General features: G+C 34.2%; 1 long non-coding RNA gene across 12 annotated transcripts in view; it reads right to left on the bottom strand.

The window, feature by feature from the left end:
* The window catches only part of LOC308195513, a 158,085-nt gene that overhangs the window by 129,550 nt on the left and 4,007 nt on the right, over positions 1-24,528 (bottom strand). For 4 of the 12 annotated variants that reach the window (XR_013951570.1, XR_013951571.1, XR_013951572.1 and 1 more), the window contains exons 2-4: positions 21,743-21,966; positions 20,958-21,019; positions 762-910 (exon numbers count right to left, since the gene is read on the bottom strand). This is a non-coding gene — a long non-coding RNA (uncharacterized lncRNA). Of the gene's footprint in view, positions 1-761; positions 1,083-4,438; positions 4,947-13,743; positions 13,812-20,957; positions 21,020-21,737; positions 21,967-24,528 lie in introns of those variants that run through there. The other 8 variants (XR_013951565.1, XR_013951568.1, XR_013951566.1 and 5 more) reach the window with 8 other exon arrangements.

Genomic DNA, 24,528 nt, shown 5'->3' with positions numbered 1-24,528 from the left:
ATATAAGTTCCTTGTAGAATATATTTCATCTTCATATATCCCATGACAGGGTCCTTCTACTCATTCTTTTTAAGTCTTTTTATCTTAATTAGAAAATATATAGTAAGGTCTTAGCTACAGAAATACACAGTATTTATGTGAGCTAAGCAGTTAAAAATCTTTAAAAAAGCTTACTGAAAGGAGAGGGATATAATGCAAGTAAGAGGTGGGATTTAAAATTCTTCAATCAAGCACATTGTCGTAATATGTTTAATGCTCCTGATCACCTCCAGACAGACAAGATCTAAATAACATTTCAGGAGAGTTGCTGGTCTGATCATGCTGACTACAGGTGCTCATGCGAGATATACAGCATCAAAGGTTTCTGTGTAGACTATTCTACCTTATTTAGCAGATTAAAAAGTATTTTAATAGTGTTTTGACTTTGAAGCACACTTGCTGAGTATTAGATTTCTCTCTATTCCTAAATTTAGGTCTACGCTGCAGAAGATCACTGATTCTTTGGTAGGTACTGTAATGAGAAAGTCTCCTACCTTTACTAATAGGACAATTTTAGAAGTTTTTAATCTATAAATCAAACTCTTATTTACATAACTTATCAATCTGCACAGGCAAACTTCAGCAGTTGATAGTGATTGCATTACCGCACTATTACCTTCATCTAATCTAGGCTAAGCTTTAAGCAAATGTCTTGTGTGTTTTTTTTTTTTATCAGCAATATCATTTCTATAGCTAGAGCAGTATTTTACTACTTTACTAACCTTAACGAGGCTTTGTGAAGCACTTTTAGTCACCCCACAAACTTTGCTTCCTAATTCATTCTCCATGAATTTAATCATGCACAATCGTTTTTTTCTTCTTTTTTTTTTTTTCTTTTAAGGTATTTGTTAACAAGAACCTGAAAAATTACCTGTAAAAGATGAAGAAAACAAACGTTATCTTTCCCTGTCCCCTGTTAGTACAAAAATCAACCAAGTAGCAGTTAATCATTCTTTGTGCCAAACAGTCTTCAGTTAAGCAGTACAAAAAGCTGCCTCTCCTCCATCACCTGGAACTCATTATCTCATGCCCCCTGCCATCACCTGTGGAACAAACTAAAGTTTAGTGCATATGGCCACTGCTGAATTTTAGAAATCAGGTAAGATGTCTCAGGGTAAGAAATGTGTTTCTCACAACGCTGCCCCAAGCATTTTCAGTGGAATGCAGTATCATCCTTTCACGAAAGAATGTGCATGTAACCTCATGCTTAACTGACCAAGAAGCACTGGTTCTTTACTTTTATTCAATTTGCTCATATTCACAGCAAATAGTCTTTGATACCATAACTTAAAATGATTTCTAACTTCTTTATTTTATCTCTTGCAAAGTACAATACCCTCTTTATCTAAAAAATTAGCTTACAATTAGATCTGTGGCAAATTCCCTCACAGATGGTCTTCTTTATCTTTTCAATGCCTTAACTGGATTTTTATTTTGTGGCGATCAAGCTCAATAAAGGTCAATTTCACAAGAGCTCCCTCTTGCATTTATCATACTGTCTACAAAGGTAGTTTTCAATCCTGAATATATTCTAAGGAATATTTCTCAGAATACAATAAAACCTTGAAGCCTGTTCTCAGACTGTATCTGTAAATGTTACAGACATGGGAATATTTACAGGCAGCTTTAATACCACCATTTTTTATTGCCATGTTTTCCTTACTTTCTAATTTTATACAATACTACACTCATTCTTGGTCCAGTACTTATCTGCATATTTAAATTTCAGATTACTTTCCTATGGGCATTTGTTATCCCAGATCATTGACATATAATATTGTTATACATTTGCAAATTAAACACAAAATCTGCTGACTTAAAACTTGTACTTTTTACTCCCCTCTGCCACCGTAGTGATTAAGTATGATATTCTAAGATTAGTTTATGCGACTATCTTATCCAGACTAAACAGAAATCTCAGCTAAATTTCTAAAGGTAATTTGAATACAATTGGGTCTTCAAAATTGTATCAAAAGTGAAAGCTAAGATTTCCTGCATCAGGGCAATAGTTTCTTGGATCATGCTATCATTGATTAGAAATAGAAATAAGTACTTATGAAGTTGTTATTACCCTGTTTGGGTAATTTATTTGCAGTAGTTTTATAAATTGTTATTTTGTGGTAGCAATTAGTGCAGTTATTTCTGACAAAATATTGTTGTTTTCTGTAAAAATGTAACCTCCCTTGTTATGCCTTAGAGTATGCAAGCAATTTCCTTCTCCCAGCTTGTAATGAAGACAGTAAGAAGGCTTTCACAGCAATCTAAGGCTATGAGTACTTCCTTACAAAAGCCTTCCATATTATCACTCCCATAGCTGTACAACATGCTAAATACTAATAGGATTAAGTTGGTATCAACTGTAACATGAACTAATGAACATGTAATGAAGTAGTTCAAAGCCACTGTGATGCGTTAAGTAGATAACTGTAGATAAGTTTCCCTTCTACTTGCTCATCACCCAAATATTTTGCTTCTTACAAAACAACGGGATTTCACAGGCAGGCAGAAACTGGGGGGAGAGACATAGAAAATTATGAAATTAGCAAATTACAGACAAACAATATAGGCTGCTTATACTTCTTTGGGAACACGATTAGTTGGTTCTGTAACATAATGGAAATCGACATTCTGAGACAGGCATCCAGGACCTGTACAAAATGCCTGGCCAAAATGAAACATCTTACAAAGAGATCATTGAGGACAGAAAATAAAGAAAAGCAGCTACCTACACCAGTCATTCAAAAAAAATATAGCAGAAGATAACTTGATACTTCATATCTAGCTCCATGCCTTGCAACTGAAATGAAAATCCACTCTCTTGGCACCGGGAACCTAAGCCAAGCCAAACTTTTCCTCACAGAGAGAAAACACAAAGCAAAACCCAAGCAGAGCAAGGAGTGCATGTAGGCATGTCAGCCCCACAAGTCTCTATCCTTTGTGCTGCTAGAGAAAAATCGACCAGGAGGGAGGGAGATCGTATAATATGTTAAAACCCATACGGGGCTTAGCTGCCAAGCTGCATGTCAGCACAGTGCACAGAAACTGATTGTGCATACAAAACTTTTTAGCTAACATCATAAAAAACAAACAAACAAACAACAACAAAAAAAACAGATAATATTTAGAGTTTTGGGGTGTCTGCTTTTTTTGAGGTGTTGCTAAGCAACAGTTTTGAGAATCTCAGAGGAATCTAATGTTAGCCTGAGGTACCCAAGTAGCAAGTAGATGCTTATGCCATACTGCCATGCTTAAGGAGAAAGACTGTAGCCATGCAGACATATCTGAAAAAAAACTTCCTTGTAATTCTTACCACAAAAAAAAAAGAAAGAAAAAAAGAAAAAAGAATTCCCAATAGACTCTTACCATCAACTTACTGTCAAGAAAACTACATTAGATAGATTGATATGGACGAGACATTCAGTTACAACACTGTCCTGGTAAGCTTTAATAAAAGTAACATTGTAATGAACAAGTTGCACTTTTAACAACAATCATATTCACTTTAGCATTGGTTGAATTAGTGCCAGAGCTTCATTTGGTGGTAGCCAAGAATTCCCACGTGGTTTTTAAAGTATTATGATAGGTTTGTACTGTTATTATACAGTCAAATGTAGTTTGACTATTTAATATATATTTACAGTAGAATTTAGAGATCCAATTAGGAAGGAATGAAAGGACAATGAGATAGTGCTGAAGAATTTTAGTTAATACTACGCATTAAATAGGATAGAGGGAAATTTAAAAATACTTGTTGGAAACACTTAAAAGGGCAATAAAGACTGGCATTACAGGTGCCATACAGTCACCAGTTCAAACATATAAGAGATGGTAAGGTGTGGTCTAGAAAGTTAAAGCAAATAATCCCACAGTACAAGAAAGTGAACAATGGAACATCAAAATAACAAGAAGAAAAATATTTAAAAATATATAAATGTTGCAAGGCAGTATTTGTTGTGACTAGAATGAAAATGGCTGGAGTTGTCAAGACATGAAATGATAAGGGCCTGGCTGAGAGTTCTGGTCATGTGAACAATGAAGAAAGGCTGAATCAGACTGAGATTGAGTAGGAAGAATTACGTCTACCATATTAGCAAAAGCAAAACAAACAAACAAAAAAATTATAAGACAACGAAGTGAAGTCTAGCATGGAATAACATGTATGATCATGTACATACTGCCCTGATAGCATGGCATTTAAGGTAAGAACATTTCACAGTGGGTTCTCATTTTCCTGGTACTTTCAGCTTCCTAATGAGAACCTTAGGCAAAGCCAGGCTGAGAATACAAATGAAGAGCTGGAAGGAGGCTATACAGCTGTATCTGCACCATAGACACAGGTGTTTCCTAAGGAAACACTTTGATGTCACAGGACTGGTAGAAATATGGTCTTCATATTTACCTTTTCTTTCTTGAACTCCTTCCCATGTTGCTGACAAAAAAAATATCCGTCATTACACTGATGAAGACCTCCAGTGCTGTGATGCAAACTTCTCCTAAAATTCTGACTTAGCCAGAACTTCAAGGTATGTTGATAATCATCCAATTGATCTTGGTACTTTGTTCTTGGTACTTTGTTCAATCTCACTTTAGAACCGTTTCGTAAAAACTTTCCAATTTGGAATGAAAGGAAGTCCTTCTGCCAAAATATTTAAGTACAGTAGACCTCAGAGAGTATCCTGTGTTCCCACCCATTCAGCAGTCGTTTCCAGAAGTATCGGTTAAAATAAAGGCAAGATGTCTGAAGATAACTGTGAAGTAATAAATAATGTACTTCATTTACAATGAATCTTCTTTCTAATGCTAGTACACAAGGTGCCTGACACAATATGTATGAAATCTTTTCAACCAATTTTAAAAGAAAAAAAATGTAATCTTTTTCCTTCAGCAAGCAGAATTTCATACTCTATACAACAACAAAAAATTAATCCCTTTGTATAAAACTTGAAAGGATTAATAGAAAGGATTAACCTGTGTATCATTTTCAAAAGTCTATTCTATCTCCTTTTCTGACTAGAAAGCAGTATGCAATTCAAAAAAGTACCTTAACTCTTGACCAACTCTTAAAATGACTCAGTGTTGTCCCATGGATTTAACTGTTTCGTAAGAACATGTTAGAAGTTGGAGGAATTAAAACTTTAATGTTAAAAAAAACACCACTCTAAAAACTACATTAGTATAGTATTGAAAACTACACTATTCTTCAAAAAGGAGCGATCTTAAGCGTTTTTCATAAATAAAACCATCGCGGTTCAGGGACATTTGTAAAATCTGTCTGAGGCTGAATGATTGCTGTCAGATTTTAACCAGACTTCCCTGCGTTAAGAAATGTGAAGGTAATTCCATATTATCTTTGCTTCTGTACAGAATACTGCACCAAACTCAAGTTTTGAGATGACTTTCACATCTAACCTGATTATAGGAATTATGCAAAGATCATGTTGAGTAACATGATAATGAGCTGGTCTTCAAGATCATTGAAAGATTGGTGGGAAAAGTTTAGCAACCATGGGGCATGCTGTTAATGAGAAATTTGAGGTTGTGAAATTTTAAAAAAGATGACGAGCCCCAAACTCTTATTCATAAGCTACACCAGCTGGACAGTCAGTGATGAGATATACTTTTCAAGCAAAAAGCAGGCTGCAGCACATCAAGATTTTCTGGAAAAGTTATGCAATCCAGTGGTACAGTAAACAATCATGAGAAAATGAAAATAGAGGAAATGCATACATCAATCCACCTCAACAGAAACTGTCTGGCTCTTTAATTTCATTATGTTTAAATGTTTTCTTCATAAATTAACAGCTTTATACTCTCCACATATGAAAATCCAACACACAAAATTTAAAAGAAAAAGGCATGACTTATTTAAACTAGTCAAGATTATTTTATGCCAATTAAAAAAGACTACCTGAATTATACCCATCCCTCCAAACTTTACATAAAAATGAAACCAAAATGTCACGCTGCCAAATGTTGTGATAGTGGGGATTTAAAAGTTACACCGTAAAGCAGAGCAACTGACAGTAGCTACATCAATAAAATACATTGATGTTCTACTAGAGGACTAAGCTATTTGTTTCATTATGAAACACAATAGAATTAACATCATGTTGAACACACAAAATCCCCAGTACTTTCATCCAATCGTGAGAGAGATGGACTCCCAAGGACTGCAGTATTTTTCAGTAGCTGCCTCTTAATGACAGAAACAAGTGTGTAAACTGAGAAGTGGGTCTGATACAATTCACAAACACTGTATGAGAACAGGCATTTAATTTAATCTGCAGACAATTACTGGTAAAGCTGCTTTGTGCGTTGGGTTTAATTCCTGGGCTGTGAAGTCATGCAATGGTGCTCAGCAGAGCAGAAAGGTGAACGACATCCTGTTAAGTGAAAGCAAAGAGGCCATTTTACATACAGCTCTATAAGCTGGCTAAAGCGGGTGCCTGTATTGCAAACAAAGAAGACTGCTTCACAGCCACATTCCCACCCAACTAACCAAAATCACAAGCCATGAAGTAACTTGACACAAACAGTGGTTAAGCTTCTGACTTGTGGCTTGAAGCACATTTTTTGTCAGACTCTATCTGTGGACATAATTAATTGTTTGCCAGAGAATTTCTTGGCACAGCAGATAGCCTAGCACTTGAAAAATAAAATGTATTTCTACCCATTGTGAAACAGGTTTCAAAATAGTTTATTATCACTAGCCATTAAATTAAGGATACAATCATCTGAAAAAAAAGTGTTGCTTGAAAGTGTGAGGAAGCCACTGGACACATGCCATTTCTGGGATTCTCATGAGGGAGTTACCTCTTAAAAGTAAAATAGGAAACAGAACTGTTAACTATATAAATGTACATAACATATCATTTATCAAGATTGTTCTAAGCCTTAAATTTCCATAATGATGTGCTGCAGCTGAGCCATGCCTAGTACCTGGAAAGCCCTAGTGCTCAGAAACAGAAAAAGGAAAAAGGGCCCATGATTGTAACAAGTACATTTGGAACTGAAGCACAAGTCAAGAGGTGCTTTATAATTTCAGGCTTGCATGCACATATAACCTGAGAATGTGGTAAAATGTATTTCGAAATACATTAAAAATATATAAATATGTATATATAATTATATACAAATATAATTATGGTGGCAAAGCCTAGATGATTTATTATGATTCTTATTTTTGACTTTCTGTAAAAAATATCTGGAATAATACATTTCTAGAGAAATTCTTTAAAACAATTTCAAGTCAATATTTTTTCAGTAAGTATAATTAATCTGAAACGTGTTCCAATAGTGAAGATCTGACCTCTTTTTTTTTTTTTTTTTTTTTTTTGGTGGCAGTAATCAATATATATGTGGTAGTGATACCACAGGATGAAATATATAGTTCTAGACTTGGCAAATTTTCTGCCTTTAAAAGGAATGCATCTGATGGTTGAGTCAGATATACAAGCCAACTAGAAAACTTCTGCTTTCACAAATGCAAAGAATAAGCTCCTATTCACTTGAGATAAAATATTTAAAAATTGTAAATGCAAACAGACACTTCAGCATGACAAAGTTTCACATAAGTCACATTCAGAAACTATTAAAAGCAATCAAAGGTTTCCCTCTAATCCTCAGAAGAAAAGACTTGGCCAATCCCAAACAGTTAAAAATAATTCATGTTATTCTGACTGTCACAGGCAGAATAAAGTCTTTCAAGATCATATATAAAAGTTACTATGGAAATAATACTAATCTTCTTTTTCTTTTTTTTTTTTTAATAAAAAATATCAAAAAGCACATCAGGCTATTCATTTTCAATCCATGTGTGAATGAGTAATCCATGTGTGAATGAGTAAAATTAGAGATATGGGAACATCTTCAGTGGTTTGGAACCCTGCATCCATACAACAGGAAAGTCATAAAATGCTCATATTTGGCTTTCTTAAAAATAAGTATCAGTTGGAATAAAAATGTTAGGCGACCCAGACAAAAACTTAATCATAAAATTAATGAAATTACTTATTTTTATCAAAATATTTAATTGAGAAAATATATTTCCTATTATCCTATATTATCCTATATGTATAGGATAAATGGGTTATAAATTGTATAGTATATATAACTGAGTTCCAGCTTTTCTATTCTTCAGTGCCTTCAACAGTATACTCAGATTCTAGAGTAAATATTAACTGTATGATTCACAGACACCTATTTAAATAACTGAAAAATATTCTACAACTATTTGAAAGGTTTGGCATTCCCCAGTCAGATGATATCATATTATGATTCTGTCATTTTTTCCTTTGTTTGGATGCCCATGTTTTCAAGACTGAGAATTTCCTCAATGAACTTATCTTAAAATACATAGAAGAACAACTTGAAAGTTCTTAAATGAAACTGCTAATTCTCCAAATACTGGTAAGTGGGATTTCCAGAACAAATTAAGTGACTTAGGAACAAAAATCTCCTCCATTAATCACCACGAAGTAAATTAGATTTGGAAGACAGAAACTGTCTACACAATTTCATATAATTCTACAATAATATTTCATGTTATTTAGGTGTAAATTAAATTCTAACATTCTGTCTTCCAGTAACATATAAAACTAGTTATGACGTTTTATTTCAGTTTACTTTACCAGTTCAAAGACAGACTCTACCATAAAGACAGTGAAGCTGGACAAGTTTCTAAGTACTATAATTTTTTTTTCCCACTAAAGGCAGTGTGTACATATACAAATACACGCACATGCATACACCAACAGGTAGTTTCAATCACAAAGAAAGGAAACTGAAAAAGTTAATCACTGTATTTTAAAAGTACAGAAATGAAAAGACCAAAAGGAAATGAAGAGCAAAAAAATGATTCAGCACAAGACAGATTAATATACAATGCTATAGCACCAATTGCAGATAGATTTCAGCATTGATGCACCTTTGAAAACCAAAGTAACTAGTCAGTATTCAAGTGGACAGAAGCCAAAATAAGACATACTGCTAGTAAACAGATAGCATAAATACTAATCACAGAAATAACCAGACTAAAACCAAAAAATTTTAAAAGTTACTCCTTCAGTGAATAAACAACAGGATTATTCAAGTTGCCAATCCTTTTCCCTAACTCAGGAATATCTCACATAAGGCAACATTCTTCATATTAACTTTAATTTATCTCACGCAAAGTTCACTTTGTCATTAGCTATTTTATTGTCTTGTTCCATGCAATATCCCTAACATGCTGAAGCAACAGCAGAAGAAAGAATGTCAAAGTAGAATTGACCAACATGAACTTCATTTTTTATTCCACCAATTGTAGAGAGTGCATCTTAACAGAATGAGTCTATTTCAGATTGACAGCTCATCCTATCCATAAACTATGGCACAGCAGAAACTGATGGACTTGCCCAGAAATGTGCAAGTACTACCAAACAGAGGAGAGTACACACACAAACTTTATTTTTTTTCATCAGCTAGTAAAGAATTGCCAGTTGGACATAATCGTTTCCCTTTATTTCATAAAACAAAAATCATAGTATCCAATATCACAGTATTTCTCTACAAAAACATTGTATTTGTTCATGAACATACATGAAACAGAGACTGCTGTAAAACAACAAATCTCTAAGCAACTTACCACTCAAAAATGGACACCAGGAATTCTATCACAAGCTGAAAACGATGCCAAATCGGGAAGCAGAAATGAAAATTCCACTTACCACTATTTGAAGAATAAACATATTCTTCAACTGACAGAAGGTGTGGCTGAGTAAAAATTGTGTGAGAAGATACTTCAGGAGCAAAAATTACAGATAGTCATGAACAAAGGATAACTGAAGGTGATATTCCAAGAACCTAAGGATCTTCCAGTTCATTTAAGCCCTTAGAAAGTAAGAAGCTGAACAGGGCATCTTGCATCTTGCCTTTTAAAAGGCAAGACTGAGTGGTGACCACAAGAAGTCAACAGTACCCTACACAGCCCGAGACCATTTCTGCTTGCCATGTTCTACTGAGGGTTGGAGTCTACCAACAAAGAATCCAAGAGGATAAATATAATGAACACTAGGTGATGTAGTTTTATAGAGAATATGTTATTCTTCTGACGGAATTATAAATAAACCTCAATGAAACTTGTATAAACTACTGAATTTAATGCATTCAAAGGGACACTTATGAAAACAAGAGTTTGGCATCTGAATAGCATGTGTATTGCAGAAGTACGATGAAAATTAATTCCCACATTATGTCAAAAAGAAAGAAGATACATAAGATTTGAAGTATGAAATTACATGGATTGTACAGCTTCAAATGTTTAACTCAAGTAAAAGCCAGCTTGCCAGCCAGAAAAAAAAGCACTTAGAGAAAACTTCTTTAGGTACAGTAGATTTATATTCTTTGTCTAGATACAGAATAAAACTAATATGTTTTATATCCTCAAGGGATCAAATTATTGCCTTCAGAAATAGCAGAAATATGTAGACAGAATTCTGATCTTTCTTGAAAATGTGAGAAGCTCTAAAACAGGGAGATGCAATTTTATTAGCAGTAGGACATCTACTAGTTTTCAAGATGCATGTAAAGAGAGTCCTATTATAGAAATATTTGCATCTTTCACAAGAATAATTGAATAATTTTCCTATGACTAAGGACTAACCCATATTCTGTCATGTCTTTAAATCAACACTTGAGAAATCACTGATAGAAATTCAAGAAAAATCTACTTTAAGTATAGCTTGTATTAGGTTTAATGCAGTACAGAGTGAAATTGTTGTATTCACGAATAAACCCTGCAATTTCTATTTATTTAAGAAGCATTTCCAGGTTAAGTTAATTTGAAGAAGTGACTGAAAATTGGCTGGGCCATCAATTGTTGCTAGTAATGAAGTTTTTGCCCTGGTGGAGAGACCAATGAATTATATAATTCATTGTAGCACAAATCTTGGGAATTGTAAAAGAAACAGGGTCTCAGCAAGCTAATTGCTATAAAGTTCATTAGGTTATATGGCAATCTATCTGACAGAGAAAGAGAACATGAGAGGAAATGCTTGAGGCAATTCATATGGTTTGAAATTCCAAACAGGTAATATAAAGTATGCCAGATTAGAAGTGAAAGTAAGTTGAATAAATCAACCAGAATTATTCATGGCTTCAAACATTATTCATTCATTTACAATTTATATTAAAACATTTTGAACTATAAGTCAGGAACCAAAAATAAAAAAAAATACATAGGGATATCTTTACTTACTTACTATGCAACTAACATTATAGTCAGGCTGGAGGAGGAAAGCTAAACAGTAAAGAGAAATGGATATCTTGTAATTTTCTCTGAGGAAAGAAAAACTGCTTCTGCTGAAACAGGCTAGGAATCATGACCATCTAGTCTGAGATAATGAGTACTTGTTACTGTCACAGAATTTCTAAGATTAAGAAGATAGGTAAGAAAGCTAGTTATGGAAAAGGTACTTTCATCATTCTGAGGCTACATGAAGTCCAGTGAGGGCAAGAATGATCTCATTCCTCTAAAAAAGTCCCCAGTTCTTAAGGAGCCATCCAATTCCTCCAGCTTGCTAAAGATTTGCTCAACTCACATTCTTACTATCATTCTGATAATATCAACCACATCTATCATAAGAAAATATTGAGTAATAACTATATAGTCACTTAAGAAACTTCTGGCACCTAATACGTAAGCAGACTAAGATTCTGGAAGCAGAGAAAACTGAGCAGAAATCGTTATTCTCTATTTCAATACAGAATTCGTGATAGGAAACCACCATTTTTGTAAATCTAAGTATGTACTCTTTCACTATATAAATGACTTGCAAAATAAACTATTTTAACTGAAGGGGAAAATGCAAGCCTTCATAATTGCCAGTTATGATATGTTTTACTTTCTTTCATGCAACCACACATCACAGAAAAAGGAACCAATATTACACTAGTGTCAAGAGCATCCAATGAATGGACTAAACCATATACATAACCTTTTGGCTTTTGTTGGCATTAGTATTAGCAATTTTTTTACTCCAAACGCTTTAATAGTGCACTTTGTATCTAAACCTTTGAAGACCTTTGCAGTGAATACACAACAAATAAACAATTACTGTATTAAGTCTGTACAAGAAAGATTTTTAAAATGTATCAGATTCAATTCTCAAAATTGTTTTCAGAGAATTACAGCCCCAGCTTCATCTGTTCATCTGAATTATCCAGCAAGTTTACACTGACGAATAAACCTTGTGTTTATTAGCATTTAAAACAACTACAAATTAGCTCAAGATTCAATATTTATTTGGATCCATGTATACAGGTTTTAGTACAGTGCTATTTTGGCCTTCAGAATACAACTCCCTGTTGAAAAACAGGAAGCTGGAAGTTTTGACAGGTGAATTTGCCAAAGAACAGAGTTAATATTAGAAGTGTTTTTAAATTTTAGCTGGATGCTTTTGCTAACGTGATGTGAAGTAAAAATCAACATTTGCATAAGAATTCTCAGTTTTGAGTCATGAAGGTCATATCTTGGGAACCAAAAGAATATGCCCTTTCAAAATGTTTGGCTTGCACTTGCAGGAACACAAATTCCATCAGTTTACATGGTTTTCAAGATTTGTCTTCCCACATAATAACACTGTTGAAGTGATCAGCTGGATCCTGTTGCACAGTTCTACAGGAAAATGTGGGTTCTGTGCCTGCAATGTATTAAGTTTCTTATTTGTTTCACATCATATAAGGGCTGTGTTCACACCTCACAGATGCATATGTATTGTAAAGAGACTGGTATCAAAACACTGTATAACTGCATGAGTTTTGAATTCTGTGCCACAATTTGTGAAGGTTCTTTTCTTTCATTCTTTGTAATCTAGGCTTGCGTTTAACCGATTCATCCATTATTATTATTTTTTTAATTTCAGAAAAAAATACCCTTAGTTCTTGGACTTTGTCAGCCATTCTTATTGTATGAATTTCAAGAGCAGAGATTAACACAGAGTCCATAAAAAGTAATTTGCTATCAGAAGGATATAAGTCACAATGTTAGCAATATTTTTATTGCTATTGGAAAACATAATAACTGGAAGGAATTATGGCAGTCATATCATTCTAACTTAGTAAATTTTATCTAGTAAAACAACAAAGCAGTCAAAATTGCCCATACAGTTGACATAAACTGGTTCAAAAATGAGAGACACAAGGATCTGCACTGACAATGTTTTTGCAACAGAAATTCTGATTGAACAAACTTTCTTCCAACTTGTTGAAGAGGCAGCTGTTAGGTTCAGACAGACCCTATATGACCTGCAAAGCAAGTTTCACATCAAATATTGCATTCCTGACATACAATTTCAAATAAAAAACAAACAATTCTCTTAGTGTAGACAGAGGTCAATATTGACTACCTATATTGCCTAAAACAGCACTTCTGCAACACAGCAGAATATTGATATTATTAGTCTCCAAAAGGTCATTTTGCTTTTAATGTTAGTTGTTTAAATATCTCTAGAATCCTTCTGCCTACCTCACCTGCAGACTGTGAATAAGATGACAGTTTCAGTTATTTTAGTTTGATGATATATTAAGCCAACTATGTTACTCTGTAGACATCAAGATCTTACCTAAGCACACTCCTACCATTTTTTTAAAAGTTTCCAAAAGAGTTAAAAACAATAGTTGCAGATTTCTTATAAAATAAGGTTTACTACTTCAGAAACTACTTACCATTAGCATGAATATTCTTTACCGGAGCATAAATATTAGCATTCTTTGATTACGTTTCAATTAAATTACTGGAAAAAAATAAAAATCAAATATCAACAATGTCAACAAAAACATTAGACCCCATTGCTAAGAAGAGCCTACAATAATAAGGAAAGAAGCAATACTAAAGTATCAAAGCAAACAGTGAATCTCACTGTCTCCTCAGTTTGTCCTTCACCCACACATTCCCCTGCTCCCCAGGCCTGCTCTGTGATTGTTGGCCCTTCTCTTTACTCAAGCTGCAAACTCTTTGGGAAGAAGCTCAGCCTGTGCTCTAAAAAAAACCTCACCACAACAGCCCAGTTTACCCAAAATACAATGACTGAATGAAATCACTCTCAGTGAATGGCCTTTAAATCAGAATCCATACAGGAAATAAAAACTATGGCATCCCATTCCAATCAAGTTGTCACGACAAATAGTGATTTTAATCTGTTTTATAGCTAATATAGATAATATTTTACTAAATTGATAAAAATATGTGCTTTAGTTTAAAACATTTTATTTTAAACCTGAGATGGCAAAACCAAACCAAAACGAAAAACAACTACTGAACTAAATGCTTTAGAAACTGAAGAGAAGCAGGCCACCTTTACAAGTAATTAATTAATAAATAAACTAGACACAAAGTGAACTTCAATAGTGAAAATGACAACTGTGTTTCAAGCATACACTGAATAATCTAGTTAAATGCTTGAGTTCCTCTACCTGTGCTATTAAAACCCAGAAAGCATTTCCTTCCAAAGTGTTCATTAATTGCATAGCAGCAATGAAAGACCTATGCAGAAAATACACGAGTAGTTTCTGAATATTTGAGTAATTGATTTTAGGTGAACGTTAAACTATTATTATCATCAAATCTTTTGCAGACATCAGTTTTACACTTATTTCATTAACCGCACAATATAGATGCCTGTAAGTTACATGCAAGTGACTACACTGATGCAGTTCTGCCCCCTCCTGTTCGATTCAGCATATGCATGAGATTACAGAGTATCTCAGCACAGCAACAACAAAATAGCCAGACTCAGCATAGACCAATTTGATGGATGTTGCAGGACACTGAACTGTCCTGCAATAACTTCTCTGGATTCTGACCTGTCACTCATTAAGTGTTTATGCATAGAAAAGGATCTTTCAAGAGAAACACAAGAGAAACAATCATATCATTGTGCAACAGAAGTAAACTGCAATTCTATTTTTGCTATTACTTTATTTGCAGAAAGATAAGCAATAATGCTTTATTTTATATTTCCTAAATATATACTTTTTTCACTTATTCAGATCTAAGATCTATTCAGATTTCTGTGTAACTTCTATAAATTCTTAGGTCATGAGAAACAGTTTTGGGAGACAACCACATGTTCAGATATCTGATAATTATCTCCTACTTAGGTAGGTTAAAAATTTGAAGTTTAATTTCATCTGATATTTTCTTTTATCTCAGCACGATGATACTACCTTGCCAGGTCTCCTTCTTTAAGATACCTCCAGTATGTGTTTCACAAAGTTTAAGCTTGCTACCCAAAGCCAAAAATGCAAACATAAATATAAAAATGTCCCTCATGAGTCAGAAACCTTAATAAAAGATGCTAAACTCTCCTTCCTGGCTTTCAGGATAGCCTTTTCACCCTTTACCCCAAGAACCTGACTTACATGAACAAGGAGGTATTGCAGATTGATTTGCACAATGTGTTCTAGCAAGCTCAAAATCAGATCTAGCAAACAAGAAATTCATGGCGAAACTGCTAAGCACTGCTAAGCTATGTGAGCAACATGGAAAGTCATTTCCTTTAAGTGTTTTTAAGATAATTTGTGCAGGCTGAACAATGTTAATGGAATCTTGTAAGCATATTGTGGAAGAAAAAAAAAGAAAGCTTGTACTTTTCAAATTTTTCTATAACAAAAAAGATTTCCTTATTTTCTGCTCCTGTTCCTCTGAAAACAACCCTGAAAGGGATCATCATCAGGTTGTGGCCTCTCATGTCCATCAGAGAGGCTTACAGCCAAGTTTAGAATCTTAATAAGATTTCACAATGGAAGTACAGCTAACATCCCAAAAGTTGGCTTTCCAAACACTGAGAATAGCTGGACAAATGAGAAGAAGCAGGTCAGAACAAACATAAATCCCCATGGGCACCAAGAACAAAATTGTTCCAATTTAAATTGTAAATATTCTGGCAAAAGCTTTATAAACAGCAAAACAGCTCTTCATGTAAACAATTTCATAGTATGGTCAGAAATTATGCTTCCTGGCACAACCTAGTCAGGTCCAGATCCACAAATTCTGTTCCCTGGGCTCATAGCAGAACTGCCAGATTGGCTATGCATAATTATTATTGTTCCACATGTGTAAGAAATTATCATTGTCAATATCAATGATGTGCAAGCTTTATTTGACAATCTAACATCTGTATACATGTAATGGACCATTACGCTTTTGACCAGTGTGGAGTAGCCAGCACAATTACTATGCTAGAGTTTTGTTGTTCCATTTTTCAGTAATTCTTCATATGTGTACTTGGACAATGTTTCTGCTCGGAAGTGTTTAGATACATTATATAACCATACAAATATCACTTTTCATACACTATATTTGAATATTACTAGTGTCCCCACACATCCCACTGTGATACTATGAACACTGAACTCCAATGACATTTAAACATACCTTGAAGTAAAGAATGTTGTGTCATTGCTATTGCCTAACTTTTAAATGGATAGATTACCATGTGATACTTCCTTTTAGGTCTATTTCACCCATTAATATATTCCCTTCTCCTACAGCTTTCCTTTTACCATATGATACTTCCTTTTTGGTCCATTTCACCCATCAATATATTCCCTTCTCCTACAGCTTTCCTATTGAAACAACTAGTTATTTTATGCTTTGATATGATGACCATAGAAGGAGCTTATGCCTCTATTGATTTGGTGATTCAGCAGTTTTAATATCTCCAGCTAAAATAAAAGCTCCCAAAAGAAAGGAAAGGGGGAGTCTTCTCCTCCTCAGTTAGGATGATTCTACTGCCTTTGCTGCATGTTTTGTTGAAATAACTCTATATAGGTGACAATAAAGTCTCATTCTTTTTACCTGACAGAGGTTTGCTCCACTACTTAACAGGATCACCTTCTGCAATTCCAGTCAGTGCTTCACTGTACAAAACCTTTTTAGCACACAAGATGTTTTCTTCCTACTAGACATTTATCTGGTTTTCTTTTGTCATTTCATCTTGCTTCTCTGCCCCCAGCTACTCACTAACTGCTCTATCCAGAGAAGATCCAGAAACCTCTCCTTGATACAGAGTTCTTCATCACTAGAGAATATAAGTGATGGCTACATAAGTATTTTTTTAAAAAAAAAACAAACACACACACACACACAAAAAACACAACCGCTTTAGTCTTACCTAAAGAAAACTTCTCAGAAAAACATTGCTCCTTCCAGCTGCCTTCTCCTATTAGGGGTATATAACATCTCTGATTCACTCACAGAAGATGTAATTCTCTGCACTTAATTTATTGGGAAGAATCCAGGTTTTGACCAGAGATGAGATGTGAAAGTCAGAAAGGACTTCCTGTCAGTCTTTTGTAAGAAAGACATATAGCATTTTGAGATCTGAAATTTCTAGTCTGGTTTTGACGTGTCTACATTGGTATTCTCTGGCAAGTAGGCATGCTACTTATTTCCATTTTTCATATCTTTATAAATGAACAATTGTATACATACTAATAATTAATGCTTGCCTGTGACTACTTGATTACAGGATAGGTCTAAACCTGAATTGTTTGCTTTAAATCCACTGCCTTCCAAATCTATTGCAAATTTAAATCAATATTAAAAAGGAAAGAAAAAAGACCCTCCGGGTTCTTGAACAGAAACTCATCATTACAAAAAATATGACATAGTTGTAATGGTTGCAAAAGACTTAAGCGCTTTCTGAGTTACTGAAAATTAGCTTTTGAAGTCTATATTGTAGTGTTAAAAACAATAGTATATATATTGTTTAATTTGTTAATTCTGTTAATTCTTCTTACAGCAAAAAAGATATAATCGCTCTGCCTTTGGGTGTTAACAGAACCATTGTGACTGACTACTAGTAACCATGGAAATATAAAGAGCTAGTCAGAGACCAACATCAAATTAACAGAGGTGTTGAGAGACAGAAAATAGATATATGATAAATTTGCTAAACACGAGAGCCAGCTGAATCTGTACAAACTCCATTAACAGCATAGAAAGCCAAGTCCACATAGCTTTTTGAATGCCTAAAAGCATACAGCATTTACTATGGCTCCTTTCTGTAAATAAAAGGAAATGCCTTTTAAGGTTAGTTTTAAAGCACTCAATGCAACTGAACTTGTTTAAAAGCAGAACCAAAATGAGGTAAAAACGGTTCACATGTCAATAGGAACAGTAACAATATCCATGAAAAGACTGAAAAAGACCCAGCTGAAGAAGGGTTTTCTTAGAATACGATTATAGTTATGGAGATTATGCAACTGATGTGACATCTGAGTTAACTTGGATTAGCATCATCAAGAATGTTTTCTCGTCATCTGGAGAAAGCCCCCAGCTTAAATAGACACAAAAATATTTAAGACAAACAATCAATGATTATTTATTGACCAAACTATTTGCCTTGTAATGATAAGGCATGCGTGTATTTAACTGCTTTCTCAGTGACAGGCCAAAGGCCAAACCCACAAAACATTGTTTATGCAGCCACAATTACAGTCCTTAAATATAGACATCCTTTAAAAGAGACACCTTGGAAAAAAAGGAAAATATATATTCTTTGCTGTAATAAGGAAACTATGCCCAACAGCAGTAAAATCTTTTTTTTTTTTTTTTTTTTTTCAGTAATACATCTGGTTAAATCACATCTACTTAGGAAATACAATTACATATACACATAGCAAAAAAGATAAAACATATGGGCACATTACTTACATTACACAGGTATGCTGTGGCTCAAAAAAGCCAAAATGTGTCTGCATGGTCAGTGCTAACCTTACCCAATGTGACCAAACAGATACTCTCTCACTCTCAAAACCTTAACACCATTAGACAAACTAATCCAAACCCCTCCTTCCTTGCTTTTCTTCTTCACTTTTAACTATCAGAATTAGAACTCTCTTTCAGTTCTCCTCCTGGCTTCAGGAAGGCCAAAATCACCTCCAAAGCAGAAATATTTCTCCTGAAGCACAGTAATTTACATGCCTAGATGATCCAAATTGCAATACCACATTTCTTAAAGTGGGCTCAGCAGAGACTTGTACATAGGCTTTAAAATCATGCAGTGGAGGCACGTGGATCCACAAGGCTTAACATCCTTAAGGAAAACCTTTTTTGCCCTTAATTTTCTGTAGGTCCTTAGGATTCTTTATAAGATGTAAGATATGTCATCTTTACTTTCTCAGGGACAAGAAAAGAATGATTGATTGATTTGGCAAGCTTTTATGATAAACATTATTTTCATGTCTTCTTTGTCCATTTGTCTTTCTGTTTTCTACAGAATAAACACATAGACCTTTACGTCAATGAATATATTGCAGATTTCTGTTGGCATGACTATAATGACCAGGGCTGTAAATAGTTGAAACATCATTTCAATGCAATTCTACTGGTGGTTATACTCAAAAAAAAAAAAAAAAAAAAGTGAGGCAAGAGGCAAGAGGCTGGGAGTCCCAGACAAAACACATTATGATTGGGACCAATTGTGTGCCAAAACCAAAGAGATGAACGGTGTTAGCTGAATTAATGAAATACACTTTTCCTGGGAAACAGGGAATGACCTGCTGCTTCACCATACAACCATCTGTTTTCCCCATTTGCCATCATTTTAAATTTAGGAATGAAAATGAAGATACTGCTTGGACAAGCTTTCTAGCAACTTCTTGTTCATCTTGCTTAAATCTTCAGTTTTGGAGCAAACGTTCAGTTAAGGGTACATTTAAACTATATTAATTATTTTGAATTTCATTATTATGTCTATTGAAATCTCCAATGTCTATACATAAACTGTAACATTTTAATGAGGAACCAGGATAAAATCTGAAGAAATCCCATTGTTACATTCTTCAAATGAGTTATACAAATAAAATCCTATGGACTACGGGCTTTCAATAAAAAAGTAGTTTCTAAGTGCCTAAATTATTTTTGAAATTGAAACGGGTTTCTATGCTGTTTAAACATTTTCAAAAATACTCTTTGTCTATTTTGCTGGTGTCTGGCATTATAGAACCACTCCTAATGAGAGTTACTACTGCACTATACTAATTACTGTAATACTAGTAATATATTAGAAATAATACACAAAAATATGGTTTATTACACAATCCAAATGGACTCCACAGGGTTTCATAAGATATAATTTATAGCAGAATGCATTTCTAGTATTGCAAGTGAATATTGGCTGCAGTTCATATTTCCATTTTGTGTGTGATGAAAGATTTTTTGATTAGTATTTGGGAACTCACTAATTCAATATTCATGAGAAATACCAAGTGTAATATGCAGAAATGTTTGCAGAGACGCTAAAATATAGAAGTCATTTTTTTCATTAGTGGCAGAAACTTTACATTACCTAATTAATATAATTTCTGATTATCTTAAATGCTTATTTGTGGCACTTTAGCCTTTTATCCTCTGAACCTCAAGCTAGTATCTAATACCACAAGGGAAAAACAATAGCATGAAAAAAGAATTAGGTGTACCACAAAAGAACCCTGGTAAAAAAAGAAAAAAAAAAAAGGCATGACAATGATTTGTATTTTTATCCTGTATTTTAGTGGAGAACCTAGAGACTAAAAATATTTTAAAATATGCTTTGAAGCAATACCCAAAGTAAAATATTATCCCCATTTAATTAAAAATAAACAAAAGGTCAGAGACCCAGATCCAGAAATGTTTAAGTAAATAATTCATTTTAAAAAGAAATAAGGATTTAGTCTGAAGTAACTTCATGAGTCTGTGGTAGATCTCTTATACTCTCCTTCTGTGAGATTGTTCTGTAACTTTTAGCATGGATAATGAATATTTTCTCAGTAAATAGGTATGTACTACTAAATCACAAAAGCAGTGCATTGACAAGCTAGGAACACTGGCAATATTTAAGCCCTTTTGTGGACTGCATTTCATTACTCACTAATAACTAGATCTGCGTACTTACAGATACTGTGTTCAGCTTGAACAATAGCTTTGCATCCAGTTCACAACACAACACATAAAAACCTGGAAAATAAAAACAAACACAAACACTTTTTTTCATCCAAAGACCTGATCCAAAGATTAAGACTAAGACTTAAGAGAGTCTATCAAATGACTTAATGAAATGTAGATCAGATCTGTAAAAAGCAGACATTCAATTCACAATTTTGGCAAAGTGTATGCTGTCATGAGTATATTTATCCACCCTTACTAATCTTTTCATGCTTGGCATTTATACATGCTGTATACACTCAGTTATTTTTTTCAGAAAGATCTTGAAGTCATGTAACCAACTACTGATATTAAAGCATAAACAATATCTTAGGGAATAGTCATTAAAACTGAAGTAAAAAGAGCCTGCTGAAACTTTACTTAGAGCAGTTATATTGTATTTAAGTAAAATTATACTATGGATGGTGTAGGTCGTATTTACGACAGGCGTAGCATTTTCCAAGACAAAATTAAAAGAATTATGTAGGAAAACCTGTATGCTACTTTATACCATCAACATAATTAAGTGTGACACAACATAAGTATTATGGGAGCAATACCAAGGAAATTCAAAATAATTGGCTACCCTTATCTATGACTTGCAACTTGAAGTTTGAATTAATTAAAAGAGCAAGTTGAAAATAACAGTAGAAAAGCAAATACCTAATATAATTATTATTCTCCTAAAAAAAAAGTCAGAGAAGATTTTTAGGACAGAATTTCTCTTCATAAGAGGAAGAATTCTGGGTACCTTACCAACTTTGACACTGAGGCATGCTTAGCTTGGTTCAGCTCTCTGACCCAGATGACCTGCAGCAGGAGTACATGCATGTGAAGAAATCTCTGTGCAGGATTTTATTTTGTTGCGTGTTGCAAGTTGGCCTGTCATTAAGTTGTTAGAGTCCCCTGTAATCTCATGAGTTGCTTCTTAATCTCCGGTCCAAGCACTGGTCTGTAGGATACCTAAAGATGATGCAAACCTATAAAATAAATACAGACATCTTCCCACACATTGAAGCAAGCAAAGAAATTGAAGTAATAAAAGTCATAAATGAATATGCAGAGTACCCCAAATTTCATTAGTTTCAAATTTTGTACAAGGGTCTAAAGCATGCCATACCCAGGCAGTACCCATATCTCATCAATCTTTTTCCCAAGCATCTTTGGGAACAGGTATCTTTAGCCTCTGTCATCACTGTTTGCCATTTTTTTAGAGATGATTGGGATTTAACATACACAAAGACTTACTTCCATCTACATGAATGGATAGATGAAGTTCTAGAATTTTATGGGAATTTGCAAGCTACTTGTGCAATTGCTAGATTCTGGAATTAGGTTACAGTCTGGCATCCATTTCATATTTATGCAGTGTTAATATTTCCAAGTGGATCTAAATGATCTATGTAACTTGTTTTTGTATATAATTAACATACACAGTCTTCTCTGTTATTTGTGCTAGTCACTGGAATTTATCCCCAACATACGTTACTATGGATTCATTTTTGTTGCCTTTTTCAGGCACTGAAATGTCACATCAATTTTATGGCATATGTTGTGTACATAGATATATAGATCACATCATAGCAAAACATTACTATGGACTAATGTTAATGCTGATGATACGCTGACCTTTATTTTAACATCAAATGGAGAGAAAATATATGTGAGAAAAGACAACACACCAAGATGGAATATAAGTGACTGAGCACAACTGTGAGAATAGATGTTACAAGATTGAGTATCCTTTAGACTGTAAAGATACCAGCTACTGTGCAATTCTAATCTGCCAGCTACTGTCCAAATAGATCACAAAATGAAAGTCCCTATGTCGAGCAGGGCTTAAAATAGAACAGCTGATGAGTAAGATAGTATCTCTTATATAAACTTCACATTTCACGCACTAAGACTTTGTGTTGTCAAATATTACCAGGGTTGCTATTCTCCATGAAAAATCTGGAGCAGAACAGAAGTACCAAATTGTTTGACTTTTCAGTCTTTAAAATGCAGTTGTTGTTTTCATGCCACACTCAGAAACTCCCTCCTAGTCTGCTTTGTGATTCATGTGTTTGGCTTAGTAACTCCTGGATCTCAGAACAAGAGGGAAACCTTCCCTAAGTACTTCCTGTCTTTCTACATAAACTAATAACAAGATGGAGTCCTCCCAGCTTTCCAATTTATGGCACACCAGGCACACCTACGGCTGAAATACTAGTAAGCCTCAGAAAGTGCTTTGTTCTGGTTTTAAAATAGCATATATCTTCTGTGGCAACAAAAAGGTTGTTTCTCTAACATTATTATGTAGCAATGTAATATTAATAGACTACTTAATTAACATAATCTGTAGACAATGGAGGAATCAAAGCTCACTGTGAACGTAAAAGCTGCATTGTTTTTTGCTTTAAAAGACAGTTACTAGGCTACAGCTAATCACTACTCTGAAAGCATGTTACCTTAAAACACTGTCAGGAATACAGACACGTGTAATGTTGAGGGGAAGTAACAAACTGTGACATGCTTAACCTCAGAGGCCTTACTCCAAGTGCCTAATGGAATCTGTGAAATCAATGGCGAGTTCTGACTTAAGAATTAAGAATATCAGAATAAAGTCCAGTATATTTACAAGATCAAAGGCCAAGAATCACTCTCTCACTGTCACATTACAACCTGTCAATATGAAAATCCTAAAGGAATGGAGTCAAATTACACCATCCTCTAATAAAACCTTGGATTGTTAAGTGATCTGCTTTTATTGGCTTTCTAAGCACTAAGTGAAAATAGAACCAAGACCCTAGTCTTTAAGTATTTCACTGCTTCTTTTTAGAATAGGGGTTGCAAGCATCAAGTTTTCCTTGTATCTGGAAAATAGCTAAAACCTTTTGTGTAAGCGATATGCGAAAATAAGCAGAGTTGCTGAGTGGACTACCAAACTCTTTAGAAGGCTGTCAATGAGGCACCCCACTTATAATTGTGGCTTTGCATCTGACTTAGTATGTGGGTGTAACCCTGGCCAACTCAATTAATGCCCAGGTCTGTTTACCCAATCTGTAAAAGGGGGGTTATTATATACATTTAACTAATACAGTCTGTGACTGTTAATTAGTTTAAAAAAAAAAAAAAAGGAAGAATTCAAATATTGTAATGACATTTACAATTCCAGCTATCCCATTCTCTTCAACTGGTTTACTGGTTTTGCTTATTTATCCTTTAAAACGATCAAGTCAAGGTTCATTTAAGTTTCCTATGATCAGTTCATCATCAGGAAGACTTCTTGTTGCTTTTTTTCTCATTGATTCTTATCCTCATTTCAAGTCAAAGCTGTATATGTACTGCCTTCCTGTCTCTACTCTGTGAAATTTAGCTTACAGCTTTGATGAATCTGCTATTCTTGAACAAAACTTTATTCCAAGCATAAATTAAAGTTTACCACAGTGGAGTGCTGCTACTGTCTGAAATGCAGCAACTAATGCCTAACATTTTTACCAGTATTCCAAGAGAAAGATTATCTTTCTCATACCACTGTTCAAGTGAAGCTGACACCACTC

Source organism: Anser brachyrhynchus (assembly GCF_964034855.1).
Source record: "Anser brachyrhynchus genome assembly, chromosome: 5".
NCBI classification, from domain to species: Eukaryota; Metazoa; Chordata; class Aves; order Anseriformes; family Anatidae; genus Anser; species Anser brachyrhynchus.
This window is presented reverse-complemented; position numbering and strand designations above follow the sequence as displayed.